A 19,388-nucleotide genomic window follows, 5' to 3' on the forward strand; every position below is an offset into this window, starting at 1 on the left:
TACTAATAAAACTTAAACAAGAATTGCGTTTGGACAATCATAGCTTAAAAACTTTATGGTTATTTTACTGCAAAACAGACCTGTAAAAAATACAACAATTTAATGATATATTTATGAAGTATTAGGTTTTATAAATTGTGTTACATAAATAACAAAAGATTGATAAACGATAGCAAAAAAAAAAATTGTTTTAACGATGGAAATGTCAACGAAAAGAAAAACAGTTAAACAAAATAAAAATATTAAAGATGTAGAGTGGATTTTATTTTTTTGTTCTATCCGAGTGTTGTAATGAATTGCCAATTATTTCAGTTATAGCCTGTCACTTTTTCATCGATCACGTTTGAAAATATTTTACATAGAAGAATGTATAGAAAAAAAAAAGTTATATCAGTTACAAAGAAAACAAATACATTTAATGGAAAAAAATAAACAAGGTACTAATTTAAATTAATCAAGTATTTCGATAACTGTCGCAGTTTACATAAATTAAAACGAAACTTGTTAATTATTATAGTGAAACATTTGATTAATAGTCATTGAACAAATATTTCAAACTTTAATTATCAAGTAGTGACAATCAATTAAAAGTTATTTTGTTTTTAATTAGGAACCGTTTTATAGGACTTATTATTTTTAATAAACGTCACATTAGCGACAAATAAAAACATTTTAATTAATAGTGTCCGTAGAATTTTAGTTTGGACTATTTTAAGTTTTCTTTTTTATGCATCCTAACGTGATAAATATAAAACATTAAATAAGTTGTTGTTGTATTGAAAGCAGAAATACATTTCGTTTGATTGATTTTAAATGAAAGTTCAAGACAAAACATTAAATTAAACTATTCCGAATGAAAAATAACTGGATTCTCGACGTATTATTTTACTTATGCAAATAGATCTAAGAGTTTTTATTCCAGTAATACAATAATAAAAGCATTTATAGGAATAGCAAAAGTATATATGTATTTTAAAGAACATACATGTTGATGTAACAGACATAGAGATTATTGTCTGCAGATTTTGTGGCCCATGACCGTAAAATTGGTTTCAAAATGCCACATCGGTGTAGCTTTTATTATATGACTCTAAATATTAGTCGCACTTCTATAATGCATAACTTATAGATTAATGCATAATTCATTTTCATTTTTTATTCAATTAGTTTAAACATATACATTAATAACAAATCGGATAATACTAAATCCTTCACTGCGCAAACTTATTACACGTGAAATAAATTGAATTTATAACGAATGAAAATCTCTGATTGTTATAATGTAACCAGTATATTTATTTTATTTTATTCAATTTTCCTTTTTTAATTCCAATGCTTTTTAAAAGTTTTATTCATAAATTATAAAATTAAATATATCGAAAGCATAGCAAAGTGTTAGCTAATTAATTTTTTCGATTAAAATGTAATTTTTCATTAATGTTAAATTTAATTTCTAGAATACCAACAGTTTTTTTTAAGTAAAATTGAAAATAGTTGAGAAACTGATAATATATATCAGGAAAAAACTCTAATTAGTATATTAAGATAGATATGTATAGTGTAGAATAATAAAAATTACATGTCAGGGCTGCTACGTTCTAAACAGGTTTCTAAACACTCCTATTGATAATATTGAATTGTAAAACCTTCAAATAATGTATGAGTCTATACGAGTCAGTTTATGACTATAAATTGGACATTGGTCTATTTTAACGATAATAGAAAAAAACATTATTTACACAAGTATAATGCTAAAAGGGATAATATCGTAAAATAGTTTGGATCTATTATCTTATTAGCATATAGAACTTAAGTTTACCAGAGAGTTGCAAAACTTTATTAGAAATCTATAGTAGGATATTTAAATGGATACAACCCGGATAATACCCAAGTAAATAGACAGTATCTTAAGTATCGCATTTCGTGATGTCCAGCAGAATAAAAATAAAAAGTATTTTATAGTAAATTATGATTATTGCAAAGAAATAAATTCTATGAACTAGCTTACCATAATTTAAATAAAAATTGCCTAAAATATTGACTTACAAAAAAAGAGGCGTGTGTAGTCGCGATTTTACCTGAAATTGGCATTTGATAACTAACATCACAAATTTTGCAAAGCCCAAAGTGTATTCGTACCACGAAACGTATACTAAATCAATTTCGCTTATGGAATTTGTGAACTGTTTTAACAAGCGACGAGGGTAGTTAGGACTGGGGTAAGTAACAAAAGAAAGAAGAAAAGAAAAATTCGATGAACACACACATGTTTTGTAGGCAAACAACTAGTCTATTGTTAATAATCGCCAAACATACAAAGTAAAAATCAATAGCGGTTAATTGATTCTTACTAGAAAGGAAGAAAGTCAAGTGGCTTCCGGAGAAACACTGAGCGTCTGCTACATATGAAATAATATACACACAATACAAGTTAAATGTATGAACAAGTTCCGGTTTTATATTTAGCTCTTGTCTGCAGTACTTACAATGTAGTGTGTCTAAAAGACTGTAATGGTAAATATATTTGCTCAAGTGTAATTAAAAAATAAAAATTGTCGACCTTAGTGTTGTATTGTCGGTGTATGCATAGAATGTAGTATACACTTGCAGTAAATTAATTAAATTTCTGTTCGCCTGCAGTAATGGCGGTGAGATGTAAACAAGGTCGTCAATTCAGCGAAACCGGAAGAAGTTGGGTTTTGTCAATAAAATGTACCACTGGAGCATGTACACCAATTTAATCGAGACTAAAACAGTCTTTCTGGTAATTTTCTACAAGAACATACAGCAAACCATACATTGTCGTGAATTTCGTGTTTATAACTACATATTTTAGAATATGATATGAAGACGCCATCGGCTATATACATGGCATTTTATCAGTAACAAAATGCTCAAAGACATTCAGAAGTGATGCTTTACATAATATACAGCGTTCGTATTAAATACAGTAAGAAAACTAATGATTTAACTAAACAAAAAAAAATACATTATACTATTTGTTTACTTCAACAGTACTCTAATCGCGATGAAAATGTATTTTTATTAATTTTTTTTGAGATAGTAAAAATGAAAATATTTGAATCACAGCAACATTCTTATAATTTATTCAATTAGTGTGATAGATGTTTGAGAAATTCATTCTCGAAATTTATGACATGTTATTAATAAAAAAATGTGTTATAGCAAATATCTAACTGTTTCAAACAAGTTACATTAATGTGAAAAAGTTAAACTGCTTGTGCAATGAATTATGATCGTTTGGTGAAATATTTTCAAATTGAGTAAAATACGAATAATCGTTGCACTTGTACGTGCTTTGTTTATTAAGATTTAGTTTGATCGCAGTAATTTGCTTTGGTATTGCAAATTTAGCACAAAGAAACTAAAAACGAACGATTCTACTGTATAACTTAAGTCGGAAAATTTTCATTTACCATTAAAAAATTCGATTCGATTGAATAATTTATAAAGCGAAGACATGATAAATTTTCAATTACACAGCAAAACAATAAATAAAAAAGATATTGTTTAACTTTTATTGCTACAAATAAATTGAAACATAATCATTTCATCGATGAAACTTACAATATATTATAATGATTTTATTGAATAAATAAGAATTATAGGAAAATATATTGGATTAACAAAATGACATTTATTGTTCGTGTTAAATACCAGACATTTGTGTGCACGTTTATTTTCACCGACAGCAATAAAATAGCGATACTATAACGGTTTTTATAGAATAAACAGAAAAATTTACCATGAGAATCAATTTTAATGGTATTGTAAAACGATAGCTTGTAATAATTTATTGTTTTTACGAAATAATAATAATAATAAAACATTAAAATTTATGATATTTCGTTGATGCCAATACCAGTGTAATATTATACATGATAAACATTGATGAGATTGCATTAATAATCATGTGTAATAATTGAGCATAATCTGAAAAAAAAAATGATATCAAGTTTAAAAACGCTCAATAAATATTTGTCTTGTTAACATGCGATTAAAAGGCGCGTTGTGTATGTAAAATAAGAGCACTCGTGTTTTCAAAGAAATGTTACTATCTATGGGGCTGTATAATTAGATGATGTGTAATTTTATTAATTTTCGTTAGTCGGTATTAACAGCTAATAAATTCATTAAACTCTCTTATAAGACAATTATCTCGCAATAAGAGAGTTTTAATTAAATAATTTTTATTTAATTGTAATTTTGTCAGTTCACAAATGTGAATGATCATTTTGACACAATACGGAAATAGTTAATTTTCTACATTTGTTATGGATGTTATATAACATTTATAAGTATCACATTGACATCTAAAAATCGCAACTAATTGAATAATAATTCGAAATTATACGTTTTCTATAACGACCAAAATATTTAGTCTGGATGATAACATGAAATTAGTACGAGAAATTTGTGAAACCGCCTTTCAACAAAAGTACTGAGGACCAAAACTTTTCCCCGTTAAGTGGTGATTTCCGTTTAATAGAGGTCAATTTTAATGTATAAAGAAAAAACCGGAAGCAGAGAATTTTTCCGTTTAAAAGAGGTTTCCGTCTGATAGAGGAGGGTCCGTCGAATGGAAGTTTCACTGTATTAATAATGGCGAGAGAAATTCTGAATATTAGTCCGTGAAATATCTCATATTAATCGGAAAGTAGAAATATTTTCTAATGTGGAAGTACTTGTAACTACGGCGGGTATCTAAAGGGGCGACACCGAACGTTAACGTTATTCAGCGTCTTTACCTGCTACGGATAACAAATGAATGTCGGCTCACCCAACGATTTAACTGGGGATTTACTGCGAGCATTTGAAAAATGTCTGATTCCGACGGTTCATTCAACACGAGCCGTAGCAACTCTTTTTTCCTCAGCCTTTATGTATGTCACCTCAAGCGCTGTCTGCGTACAACGCCCTCGTTTGAGTCATGAATGCGCGTCGTTTGTGCTGGTACTAACGCCTTTAGATGTCAAAGGAAACAAAAAGAAGAAAAATGGTGTGTTCGTTCCTAAAACTGGTAACTGGTTAGAGCTCAGACAGAAGTGATATCCATATTCAGATAAGTAATCTTTTGAAACGTTTCCAAGCTTCAACCCAAACTGTGTGCTGGTCGTACCATCGGCTATTAACGCCTCTGGTTAATGTTACACTTTACACGTTAATAAAATCTTTGTAAATTATACTTCCATTGAATACTTAGAATACAATATATTCGTAAACATTTTAACGGTTAAGTTATAACTTAACGACATTTTTCAAAAAATGTAATTATCCCTAATTGAGATAAATAAATGTTAATACCGTATCATAATTTAAAAACTTTTTCTCATTATCCCTACAACGTTTAAAGTTTCTAATCGGAGTGCAGCAACACTTTTTCTACGATTATAATTATTAGGGTATCGTTTAAAGTTATAATGTTATTCACTTGGCATCTAGAAGTATAACAAATCATACACTGTTGTATTATAGTTCAAATCGGAAAAGTTGTGTAGCTAGTAAATTCAGTCTGGAAAGTTAAGACATTAGCTTAAAAGATATCTCGATCAGTTTTGAATCAAAGTATTATGTCTTTATTAAAACAACAATATTAACATTGAAGTGTTAGATTATATTTAGTTGTACAGATATTTTCAAAATAACGAAAATCCGCTAGTATTTTTTTTTAAGTTTCATTGTAAATATATATATAAAAAAAAATCGTATTGCGTTAAAACATATACTATAGTATATGTACTTGACTGATATATCAGTCAAGTATACTTATACTGACTAGTAAAATTACTCCACTAATTTACTCTCGGTACATGCAAAACACACTACTTATGTAAATATAAAATGCATCTAATGACATGTACTCAACAGATAAATACTAAATTTTGATAATTATTAGAAGCAATAATCAAATGGTTTTGTCTGTACTCGGAGAAAAAAAATAAATTTATTGAATAAAAAAAATACAGGTGGTATAAATTAACAAAAAAATGTAATTTTAAACTTCTCCCTTGATTATGCCTTTGTTAATAAGTAGCACACATTTTGTCTACATGGTTTCTATAGTTATATTTTAATTTATTTTCTTTAGTAAACACTAACTTCTATGATCGTATGCTTCTTTTAGTATTTAATAAACAATTGAATTATTTGTAGTTTAATATATCAACCAACCATTAAAAATATGGCTCTTAATTAAGTTATATAAAAACAATAATTGAGTAAGCAATAATTTCTGGATAATCGTAAGAATATTCAAGTTTATGCATTATGTCAATTACTGTTATTTTACTATATTAGAGCTATATAAACTTGTGTATTGTATCAACTATTAAAAAAAAAAATTACCGTATACCAAGTAGCCACTAATATAACTTGTATACACAACATTCATGTGCAAATTATTTTAATTTGAAATTTAAACAATTTTAATGAATTTTTTAGATTTCTTTGGATTTTTTTAAAATCTTTTTTAATATATAATCCATAGATACAATTATAATATAATGAATTTTGTTTTTAATTGTCTTTAAATACCGATAAAAAGTTTTTTACATGTTCACGTTTTGATAAAACAGGTTTTACTTTTTTTCATAAGATAAGTTTGTTAGAGTTTACATCTTTCGATAACTTCATAGGATTGTGCTTGATTTAAAATTAAGGCAATAGAAAAGTTTTTAAACAATGTTATCTGTTAAAACATTTTTAGTGAAGATACGATGAAAATAAGAGTACAGTCAGTTGGAAGAAAACCGCTAAATCTTTATCGATTTTTAAAACCTGCTAAAAATTTATAGCTAACTAAAGATAAGTTCAAAGTTGAGCTGTGTGTTATGCCAATGGCTGAACCATAAAGATGTTAACACAAGGAAAATCGTTAACTCAACTATCTCATGGGTATTGCTAGCACCAAATATAAGTTTTGGTTTAATATTAAGTACATCAAGGTAATTTATGGCTTTTGGAATATCTATTCTTTGGAGCAACCGGTGATCCTACTCAGCAACTTTGCTTAATATCAGAAAATATTAATGTTGTCATAAAACAGAAAATTAACATGCGTGTATAAGGAAAAAGAACATATGTGTCTTAAAAATATATTTTTTCATATTTCCTAATTTTAATAAATAGTATATTTATAGTTAAAAAATTATTCCAATAAATTCAATTGGATAAACTTACATAGAATTGTATGGAATCATTGATTTAGTTGCTCTTGATAGATAATTCCTTTTTTTTTTTTTGGTATCGCCATATCTAAAAAAAAGTAATTGAATAGTTCATTTAGAATATATGCGATTATTATTCATTAAACAAATTAAGAATTAATAAAAGTCAATAATTCTGTGTTTTATTTTTTAGAAATAAATGAAAAGTTTTTCCAAGGCAATTTATTTAGGCTGATATAGTTGGTAATTTTTGATTATATTGTCGCCGAACTTGATACATAGCCAAGTTGGGCTAGAATAATATTTTTTTATTTAGTTGATACTCTGTTCGACAGTAGGGATGGAAAGCTTTTGCCGTGTACGTGCACTGAATTACCAAAACCGTATTTTGTACCATGCGGTGAACCGTTGTAGTTGTTTACAGCATCAATTATAAATTACTGGACCAAAACAAATGTGACCTGACAATCTGTTCAATCGAACAGATGGTCTGAATATTTTCGAATACAATAAAACGTGAATGTTCCTTTTCTTCATATTATCAAAACAGTTTTATCTGTTTGACTCCATAAAAAAATAACTCATAACAGAGTCATTGGTGATCAGGAAAAAATATTACTAAAACATGATTGGCAAATATCGTTTATTAGGAATTACTTATTTTTAAAGGGAGTATTCTAATAATTACTAACAATTGTTCTCAGCACCTTACTATTAAGCAACAAAAGTCGTACTTATTTTTAATAATAGTTTTCATAGTTTAATATCTAGGTAGTGTGTATTTTTATAAGCTATTTCTATATTGAGCTGCGAGAAGACATGTATCGCCCAGTGGTATAATTTTTTTTATGAATTGTGTCGTGGCTGTCAACAAAAGTGGTACCGATTTTAAAAATGACGTTTACGTTTCCTAATAATTTATCACACAGAGAATAAAGTGTATAAAAGGTCCCATCGGATCCTTTATTCTACACCGGACAATCCATTTTTTTACACACCACTTCCACAGGGACTAGATAAAGGGACGAATGATAATTTTCAATCCATAGGCTACTGCATTAAATTGTTCTACTGGCTGGATACGGTTAACGCACTCGTACACACACACACACACATATATATATATATATAAACTCATGTATAGTATATTATACAGACGCATGCACTTGCCTATGCGACGGCATGCTAAGGGATGGTAAAACGGAAGAGGGATAATGGGTAAAGCAAGTGTTATATTGTCGAACGGCTATCTGCAGCTGACACGCAGACCTCCTCGCGTCTCTGTCTCTGCTTCAACCCATACGTTATTATACTCTCCTCGGCGCTACCGTACGCCAACGAGTCAGCGGCACGTCCTCCCCTACATTTTTTCTCCAAAGTCGCGATCTGTGTAAGGCTGTGGCGACGCGGCACAGTCGTAAATTTAAAAAATTCCCAGCACTGTACAATTGGTTCGCAGATCGTTATTGTATAGGCCGCGTTTGCCTTTTATTTTTGTCTCTTATATTCCTTTGCTTTATTTTTTTCTACCGCCTCGTTTTTTTTTTTTTTTAATGTTACACTTATCATACTTTGTGGTATTCTAACGACGGGTTTCTGTTGTTTTTTTTAATATTTAAACACGCATTACCACAACCCTTTTATCGCGACTGCTTTTTGAAGTAATGTATTCTCGTACATACGATTTATCGTTGAAATAAACAAATCACGTTATTTTCTTTTTAAATCTCCTCGGTAAAATATCATTTCGAAATTTTAACCTCAGTAACACGCGTTCCCTACAATTAGGAGATCTTTATTTATCGTTCTAATATATGCAGCAAGTAATGTATATATATATATAAACAGGATGATTTATTAAGCAAAATGTCCCTCATTTTTTCGTTGAGTTAGTCTGCTCGTTCTTTACACGGTAAATAAAATTCTATGTATAGTGCAAACGCTAAAAGAAAATTTCCGAAAAAATATTGAGAAAAATTCACATATATTATGGTCATAGGGTGTAACAAATATTACTCATGACTAAGACTTTGAGTTCAAAAATGGATTGACTGTTATCTAAAATATTTCGGGTGTAAGTACGGCAACACTAACCATAGTCTTTTTCGGCCTATAAAATATGAATACAACTACGTGACAGGATTGCGTGATGAGTAAGTAGTTTTTGTTACTTCAGCAGTACCATTGCAGTTCATCGTTCAGACATGTTTACGATGCTTTACATTGATAAAACATTTTTTACAAAAACAGAATGATGATCTACATGGTTACAGTTTTTAACATTATAATAAGTAACATGTTAGGCAAAATGTTATGGACATTTATCGTATCACTTTCAGCTTTGTTTTTAAGTAAAGTTGAAATCGTTATAAGCTATATTTTTAGTAAATACAAAGAATACTTTTTGGCAAAGTTTCTACTAAACGCCCCAAGAAAATACTATTGATTTATATTTGGCTTTAATAAATGGGAACTTTGATGAACATTTTCTTCTCCATTAAAAATTACATTAGTCTTTTATATTTTTAGTCGCTTTTCTCGCGTAGTTCACTTTTCGAATCGCTGCACATGGAACCATTATACTTATCTCGTCATTATTTTGCACTTTTAAAATGTTTTAAAATGGAAATGATATGGACAGGAGGAGGCATTCTTATAATATAAAAAATTACATTAGGGTATGATAGTCATGATTCGTTAGCTACAACACTCATAACAGCCCTGATATATTTAACCAAAATTAAAAACGGCATCAGATCAGTATTTTTACTAAATGATAAAACGTTATAAAAAGTAAAAACTACATAATAATGTTATTAAAAAGTTCGAAATGACAAAGTATATTCTTATTTGAATATGATCTTATTATCAATTTTCTTTCTTCTTATAAATATATACGTACAGAGAAATTTACTTAAAATGGACACTCTACGAGGCAAAAAACATCTCTTAAACAGAAACCTCCTTTACGGATATATTACTAAACATCGACACATCTGTTGGGAACTAACAGACGGTCACGGGGATGTGTTGGAAATTATGAAGAAAAAGAGCTCAGTGCGCGTTTAGGACTTGTGGCCCAAGGTGTCGAAACGCAATTTCTTGTCACTGTCAACTCGATAACAAGTTATCGATGCATACCTTTTTAAGCATATTTGGGCTAAATTGTGCGGGTGAGAAAGTAAGCGACCGCGTCACCATAAATGTGCTAATAAGAAAAACATAGGACTTATGATCTGATTGGAGCTGTCAAGGTTCCATTAGTTACCTTGGAAACCATACAAGTAATAATCATTAAAATTAAAAAACTACAACGTTTTTGGAACATTTCTAGTTAATTTATTAGTATCACCATTAAAAAAATGACATTTTACGGTTTTACCAACTAGACATTACTCACAAATTTAATTTTCAATATAATTTTGTATAAGTATATATATATTAAATATTTTATATATAGTCATTCAACTGAATCGGGTCATAAATTTTGAAATAGTTAAACATTTTTAACACGATTACGGCGAATGGTTTAAAGGGATCAAAGATCGAGCAGACATGTGCTTGATTTTAAATTGCCTAATTATATATTTGAAAAATTAAATCGTGAAAAGGAATTACATAAACTTGAAAAATATGTTAAGTACAAATAAAAATGTTTGCGTGATAACGAACAGGGATTGATTTTTGTAAATTAATAAACATTCGGTATTTTTTTTTTTTTTGATTAAATAATTAATTTTCATAATTTAATGTATGTTTAGACTTTGCAAACTTTCTGATTTAAGTAAATAATAATTGCAGTAGATAAAGTTTTTAAACAACTAGTTATTCAAAGTGGTTGGTCGAAAACAAATTAAAAAAGTAAAATATCAATATTAATAAGGTTAGTTTGAAATTGAAATCGGAATTTCATACCGATACACTGGTCGTAAAAAGACGGCAACGTTTACCAAAACTACATGAAACGTTTGCTAGCCAACTGCGTGCATTTCGTTGGCATCTCAGTTGCGCAGATGTTTTTGCAAATTGTTGGTTTAAAAAAATAATTCGTTCGTTTCATTGTGAGTAAGGAGGCGTCTGTAGAGAAACACTGATCCCTAGTTTCTCAAGTGGTTTAGCGGCGGTTTATATAAATGCCAGCGCATCAAAAGTTGAAAGCAAACAAACTGATTAATGTGACGTCATTAAGGATTCGTCAGTAAAGTGAGGAGGAGGATAATTCGACGGGAAAAATTCCGGGGCAGCAGATGATTTATTTTAGGTTTCCACTGTCGTACATGCATTTTTAGTCCTCTTTCCATTGCGACGTTTCACTGGCAGCGCGTCGGCGACAAACCCCCACATTAGTGAGTGTTTAGCATTCGTCTCATTAGAACCCTCCCTCCCGTAGCCCGCGTCTTTTACAAGCCTCAGCCGCGGGTAGTATCTTGTAAATGATTGCTTCCCACCCTTTTTTGGATAATCTGGCCATTTGTCCGCAACAACCGTCTCCGTACCATCAAACCTTTGAAACGAGATCGCGTGTACAATAATCCACCGAAATCGTTCTCCACCCTCTGCACCCTCCATCTTTATCAACAGCGATGCATGTAGTAAACGTATATTGCGTACACATAAAAAACCGTCCGAATTTTCTAGGTTACCATAACGGTCGATTTAACACGATCCGTTTCCCTTTCTTTGTGTATTAATCCCAATCATCTATAAAGGATTACCGAGCAACGGCATTTTGTGTTTCTTAAGCGTTATTTATTATTCGTTTGCATGCAACGCAACGCCGGGTATAAAAAACGAATTTATCAATGAACGTTTGCGTTTGTCTGCCGGGACAATTAAAATCACATTTATGACACAATTACACTCGGCGGTGTTTTTTCATTTTTACAATTTGTTTCTCTCGTTTTATCAATGAAACGTATTGCGCGTGTCTGAACACGAGAAAAAAACGGATCGAAGGGTTCAATAAAATTAAGGGAAGTTATCGAAAGGAAAAAGTAGACACAAGTTTTTCATTAAAAGTTTATTAGGGTGGAGGGTTGAGAAAAATCGTAATGCACGTGACTGCCGCGTTGTTATGGGCCTGTGGTACTGAAAACAACAATAATGAAACCACCTACGTATTTTGCATGTAAAAACAGCTGCTGATTACGATGAGTTTACTGTATGGCCGTTGGGTAGATTTCGGTCAATGTGCTTGAAAATAAGACAACAACAACATAAAACTGAGAATTGGTAACTGTTTACTGGGAAGTTATCGAATTTCTATCCTTTGAAAAACGATGAACTCGTCTTCAACGTACAACATGTGTACATAAATACGTTTTCGGTTCGGTTGCCAGTTCGTACATTTGCTATTGCGATTTTATTTCAGACAACTTTTTTTTCAACCATTACACTTTTCTGCTTTCAAACAGATGTCTAACATACAAACAATACGAGTAATATGTATGGAAAATGCTAACGAAACAAGTTTAAAACTAAATCGCTAGGAAGTATTTATCTTTCAGTAGTCTGCGACTAGCTGATTATCATTGTCTTTAACGTTTAATCAAGCAATTATGACACTAACGCAAAAATGTCGATTACTGTGATCGCAAACGTTAAAAAGTCAATCCAGATATATAATTAATTATAATCGCCAGATTGAAATGTATATGTATGAAACGATTAGTTAGGGCGCACAAAACACACTGATTACACTATTATCAACTAGAAAATCTGTTCAGAATTAAGATGGTACAAAAGACTTAATAAGACAACAGTTTTAATTATTGTTCGAGATAAAATAATAAAAGAAAAAAAAACTTGAATTTTACCTTTTTTCTCAGAGTTCAAACAGAAAATATTTAAAAATTGAACACAAATAAGTTGACGATAAAAAAAAACTCGTAAAGTCCATTTTATTCAAGTTGTATTCAATTTAACCGTCATCACCTATTTAAAACACGTCTTCTATTTGCCAAGTAAAAATTTATAAATAATAACTTAACTACCCCATTTGATTACATTATTTTATACCAAAAACGAGACTTTAAAAAGTTAGTAGTGAAGATTGCGACTTTGAAAATGTATTGTATAACGATTTTTTTCCTTTTTATAAAACTGCGTCTAAAACTGATGCTTTTCAATTCAACTCACGCTCTCATTATCATAAATAAATATACACTAAAATAAGGTTCATTTATTTTGTTCAATGCCTACTATAACATACTCAGGTTCATATTTTATTAAAAACTTTTTGTCTGCCAACATAACTAAAAATATTTCAAAAGTTAATTTTAGTTTAAAGTTAAAACAAAAATGATACAGATAAATACATAGAAAAATTAAGTATGACAGATAAAATATTATGTGGAATTTTATTATATAAATACTGAATTATGATACAATATGCCTACGAATGTTATTATTATACGGCTTATTACACAAGAATTTTCAAACATAATTGTTTCATAGATTATATCCCTCGAAAGTGGTAAAACGTCAGTTATCTCCTTTTTTTTTAGTTGTTCAATTATTATAAATTATGTTTATAATAATTATTTTAACTTCGAGTTGTTTTTAGACGATTCAAAGTAAATATTTAAAAAGAGAAATTATTCGAGGAGATCAAAACTGAATTAAAATCTTAGAAAATAAATTAATACTTTTATGTGGCTCTTATAAGCTCCAATCTTCGACGTTTGCCAACAGGTTATCTGTGAAACGATCCGTGTAACGTACGATGGTTTATCGAAATCTATTCGATAAAACCCTTTAGGTGTGTTGTCATTTGGTTTCCATACGTATAGCTTATCATGTCTACATACCTCACTACACATACGTACTAAATTGGATACAAATACACGAACATTTACCCTCTCTGTTTCATACAAATCTGACCAATCCTTTTATTGCGGCTCTTCTCTATGTAACCAACACAATATACACTATTCATATATGGAACTGTGTCGTTAAAGTGTGATTTATTGTTCAGTGGAGTTTCCAAATAGGAATTAAAAATTTAACCCTTTCATTGAACCTCGATAAATTATAAAGCCATGAATGTCATTTGTTTATTTTTGAAAGAAATTTTCATGTACGTTTTTCAAAATTAAATGTTATTTAAATACATATTTTATTTCATCGCAAGTTATTTTTTGTCCAATTGTTTTTAGTTAAATACAAAAAGTACGACAACTAATATTATAGTACCCAAATATATTACAAAACATTATTAATTTAACGTCACAGATCATTAGTTTTGTTTATTGTGTGGTAGTACTTTGATAATAACGGAAATTTTTTATACAAAACACTTATAAAAATATTTGTTTCTTAACCATCAGTTGATACTGTTACCTTCAGATATGTAATAAAAGAAACATCAAAAAATCTTTATTCAACTATAAGTGATCGTAAAATTTGCTGAATAACATGACAACAAAAATCTGTTCACTAATTTTATTGCTGAAAGAAGAATGAGATCATAAAAGTCAGGCGCTCTTAAGTAGGGTGACCTTATGAGAACCCAAATGATTAAGTAAGTCTAATAATAATATAATACCATCGATTTCCAAAAACCTATTGCTAAAATCACAAAAGACAACTCATAAAAACAATAATTGCATTTAAATTTCAGGTATATTCTTACCAGAATCATAAATGATAAAGGTAGCTAACGTTATAGTACGAAAGTGTTGACAACTACAACACAAAGATGTGGTTATGATTTTAATATTAGTGTAGGTAGTCATATATATTAAACTTTGATTAAATCTCCAAGATTACTAAAATTTTAACTCCATAGTTTATATAAAATAGTACAAAAAAAAAATGTAAGAAAATTATGGTAAAATAACAATTATTATTATTTTATAGCGTTTTTAAAATATATCAAATAGTATTTTCATCATACTTTCTAAATTATATTTGTTAATAATATTTAATTAAAATTTTATTGTCTTTTTTTATAATATTGTCAGTTAAAAATGTTGTTGACTTATAAAATTAAAAATATGACGTTTTTTTAAAGAGTACGATTTAAAATTTAACCTTAAATAAAAACCTTTTAAAATTTCAATGAAAAACAACGTATGCCTTTTTGTGTCTGATGAAATGCAATTGGTTGAACGTTGTATTGTAATATGTTCCAGCCGTTTCTGACATAAATGTTGAATGTTTTTTCAATCTATAGAACTTAAGTGAAGTGATTGTCTATTAACGTTTACTGGTTTCGAATAGCGGAAAAGGCTAAATAGTTTGGAATTCTACCCGTAAAGTTTGAAAGGAAATTTTGGAACTCGGTATGTTTGATGAAATTTCTTCTCGTTTCGTTCAGATTATAATATCGTTTTGCTCAAAGGATAGGGTGTTGTCATTGTAAAGTATAGAATAACACATTGCAGTTTACTCGTTGTTTTCACTAAGTTTTCCATCGTATCTACTATTAATGTGAGACAACTTTGTCTAATGAAAAGTTAATACAGTAGTTTTATCATTAATGCCAAAATACCAAAGACTCTATAGGTAGAAAATCGCACCAACTTTGAAACTGTTCATTCTAAACTTTAATTTAAATTATCGTTAGAAAATCGTTTTAAAATATGTGGTAAATCTTGCAGTTGGAATGACAAAAAAAAAAACAACCGTTAAACTGTAATATAATATAAAAATCATAAAATTAATTTTGGAATTCATTTTTGAGGTTTAATGATTTAAATTTTACAATAGAATAAAATATTTACTAAACGTTTTTGGTATACTATACATGTATTTTAAATAAATGAAGAGTATAAATTTCCATCAATAATCGGATGATTCAACTGTTACACGTATTTAAAATATGTTGTTTTTTTAGAAAAATATTTCAACATCCATTATTTATTACTTGATACGACATTGAAAATTATTAGTAATTAGAAAATTCAATATTATTCAAAAAGCTAGTTTAGATTAAAAAATATAGTTCTATTAAACGCGCTCAGCCAAAAAAATAGAGATACTCGTTTAGTCAAAATATCAAGTAAACTGATACATAATATTTTTACTCAAAGAGAAGTATACTTCTCTTCAAATAAATACAATAGCTAAAATTATATTTTAAAATCAGAGAATTTTTTTTAGTTTAGTTCTAAATTTCAGTAATAATTTATGTGTATATCAAGTAATTAAAACTTTATATTGCATGAGTGTTAAAAAAAAATGATTGTGAGTAAAGTCCGAGAGAAATAAACTTGATTGGTTTGTCAGATTTTTAGTTAACGTGGTTGTTATTTCCGTAACTTTATTTCCCGTTTATAACTTTATTATACTGTTGCTATTAATGTGACGTTAAAAATGTCCAAGGTACGAAACCGTTATCAAATGTGCTTTGTAAAAACTAAAACGTCACCAACACTCGGCTGATATAGGAGAATATTATGATTCTTTTTGTCATCTTGTCGCCGAGTTAAGCGGTTAAACCTTATTATTCAGTAGCTGTTAAAACAAAACATGTCATAAACTGTTATTAAAGGGTTGCAGATTTTTAATTTTTAATGGAGCTTAGATACGGTAAATGTCCATTAAACGGAGTGAGTAAGTATTAAACGCAGTAGAAAAAGAGACGAGATTAACGGGAAACGATCTTTATACAACGACGAAATCTAATTAATACAATGGCTACATAGATATTAATGTGATTAAATTCAATGCCAGAGGCAAGTTAATAACAGTTAGAATGGTTAATTATTGCCTTTTAAAATAAACATCCCGGGAAAACAACTTTTCGATCGGACGTCGATTGTTTAGACCGAAAGCATTTCGACTCTCAAGTAAATGTTTTGGTTAACATAAAAGAGATATAATGAACAATAGCTAAACTAATAACAAAGAGGAAATTGTAAAACTCAATTTGATACTGAATCTTAATTAGGGAAACAAAATATTATCGAGTACAAAAATGTTTTAGCACTAATCGTTTGTTTATTTGTTTTTAAAGCTTAATTAAAAACTCGTTACAGAGTCAGAAAAATTATTTCAATATTCTTTATCGACTCGAGTTAAAACACAAAACGATGTACGATATGTATTTAATTACGCTGTTTATATGAGATTTACTTATCTATTGAATTTGTGTAGTTTAAAATTAAATCTGTATTTAGGGAGCGAAAAGGTTTATAGTAATTAACAATGGACGATTTTCAGAAAAATTATTTTCAATTTAATATTAAGAATTGTTTAATCCGGCACTGATAATTATGATGAATCTTTTAATGAATGTACTGTTAAAATAACGTCTCATTATTTGATAATTTGTCGAATATAGTATGCATTATGAAATATGGCCGTATAAAAATTGCATGATTTATTTTTGTTGGTATTTGAAACATTATTATTTTATAAAAAGAAAACATTCTTAAAAAATTATAACAGTTAAAAATTAATCTCTCGTGGGTTAAAATTTTATTTTCATTCCATGTGGTGTATTGCACGTTTATGAATATATTCGAATGGTGTGCCCGTCAATTTTTTGTCGACGAGGAGGCATCATTTATATAAAATAATATGTCATTAGATTAGAGTAAATTTGCATAAATTCATTGTACTAAAAATAAAAATAAATGTTTTTGGAATACCATCGCTGGAGTGTAAGTATGGCACTGATATTTCGTCAACAACAGCGATGTAGTCGATGAAGATTTGAACGTATAAAGTAATCAGCTTAAGAATATTATTCTCTAAATCCGTTGTCACGATAAAATCGTGTTTTATTAATATTAATAGAGATGACACGACAGCGACAACAGCCGAGGAAGGATAAAGTGAGGAGCGGCAAAAAATAAGTCAGTTTTCACGACACTGAGATTATATAGTAAAGTCCCCAGCCGCTTTGCTTTCGCCTTGTCGGTGTAGTTATAACGATATAGATAATATGTGTGTACGTTAGGCGCTGTATAAATATCTTCATAGGTACTTTTTAAGTGTATAACACCAAAAGTGATGGTTGGCGAAATTACCATTTATATTGGGCCCTAATACGGTGACGACGACGGATGTGTTCGCTTACTTTTTTGTATTACCAGACGTTTTTGACAAGGGAACATTCGTAAGGAGAAAAACTTAGGAGTATAAAGTGTCTACTTTTCTGTCACACACATTCTATACGTTGTTTAAAGATACCAACATGTCATCTATTCGTGTAGTTTAACCATTCCGTTGCTTGTTAAGCAAAACTTTAAGATCCGAGAGGCGGCGGCGTTTATTTCAAAGTATAGTAATTTGCACACTTGCTGTTATATTCCATCGCAATTTAAATATATTTAGAGTGAAATGCATTTTCAAAAACAAAAATACTATCGAATAGACATTTTATCTGAATAAAAAAAAACGACTTGCCATTTGAGCCCTTGTTCAAAACACTTATAAAAAACAGTATTCAATGACTCTTCTGCAAAAAAAAGAAACAAAGAGTTGTGGTTAATATAATCTACTACAAAGATTGTTTATTTTATCTAATTTTCTAAATTTTCAACATCATATTTTAATACTCGATTTAAACGCACAAAGATATTTTTGGTTTGGACAAAAACGTGTTCGCAATACATAATTTTTTCACATAATTATACAAAATATTTTATTCGATTTTTATAGTTTTCAAAAAGTACTTAATTATTTTGTTCAAATGGAACACTCAAGTATTTTTAAACGACTTTGTTATGCTGAATTTTAATTAAATAATAAAAAAAAAAAAAACAAATTAGCAAGCGATTGGAAAATAAATCAGGTAATTACACTTGCATGCATACGATATGTATATTATGTAAAAATCTGTTCTCGGAATGATACATCTTAATTGTAATGTACACTGTAAAAAAAATGTAAAAAGAGAAAAACGTGTCAAGGGCGGATAATAATACTTTTGATATTATTGTGTCCCAAATGTATTATGCAAATTTAATTGTAATATAAACCTAAAAGCCGTGTTCTCAGAATTCACTGACCGAAAATACGAGGAATCAACATTACGACAGACCAGATAGTAATTTTAATTGGAATAAACTACACAGTGTGAATAAATGCTGTGCGACACCCCAGAGAATGAATTAACCGTCGCGGAAGAAACGGAAAACCGAATGTGCAGCATTGTGTTTTTAATTCGAATGGAAACTAAAAGGGACTACACTTTACTGACTCGGTGTATGTGTTTTTATACGTTGACATACGAACCCTTTTGGAAGT

General features: G+C 29.2%; 1 long non-coding RNA gene across 2 annotated transcripts in view; it reads right to left on the bottom strand.

The window, feature by feature from the left end:
• Positions 1-3,608: 3,608 nt before the first annotated feature.
• Positions 3,609-19,388, bottom strand: part of LOC126904696 (uncharacterized) — a 53,606-nt gene continuing 37,826 nt past the window's right edge. Inside the window, exons 4-5 of one of the 2 annotated variants that reach the window (XR_007703801.1) lie at positions 7,201-7,275; positions 3,609-3,954 (exon numbers count right to left, since the gene is read on the bottom strand). This is a non-coding gene — a long non-coding RNA (uncharacterized LOC126904696). Of the gene's footprint in view, positions 3,955-7,200; positions 7,276-18,545; positions 18,598-19,388 lie in introns of those variants that run through there. The other variant, XR_007703802.1, reaches the window with a different exon arrangement.

The sequence above is a fragment of the Daktulosphaira vitifoliae genome, unplaced genomic scaffold, assembly GCF_025091365.1.
Source record: "Daktulosphaira vitifoliae isolate Bord-2020 unplaced genomic scaffold, ASM2509136v1 Scaffold_4, whole genome shotgun sequence".
In the NCBI taxonomy this organism is placed as follows: Eukaryota; Metazoa; Arthropoda; class Insecta; order Hemiptera; family Phylloxeridae; genus Daktulosphaira; species Daktulosphaira vitifoliae.